The sequence below is a fragment of the Notothenia coriiceps genome, unplaced genomic scaffold (genome assembly GCF_000735185.1).
Source record: "Notothenia coriiceps isolate Sejong01 unplaced genomic scaffold, NC01 NC01_scaffold00007303, whole genome shotgun sequence".
Lineage (NCBI taxonomy): Eukaryota > Metazoa > Chordata > Actinopteri > Perciformes > Nototheniidae > Notothenia > Notothenia coriiceps.
The window spans coordinates 3,939-4,202 of NW_011340004.1; positions in this window are offsets into that span (position 1 = coordinate 3,939).

Consider the following 264-nt stretch of genomic DNA (forward strand, 5'->3'; position numbering starts at 1 on the left):
ATACACCACCCAGAGTTACCACGGTTACCACGACACACCACCCAGAGTTACCACGGTTACCACGACACACCACCCAGAGTTACCATAATACACCACCTAGAGTTACCACGGTTACCATGATACACCACCCAGAGTTACCACGATACATACACCACCCAGAGTCACCACGGTTACAACGATACACCACCCAGAGTTACCACGGTTACCACAATACACCACCCAGAGTTACCACGGTTACCACGATACACCACCCAGAGTTACCAT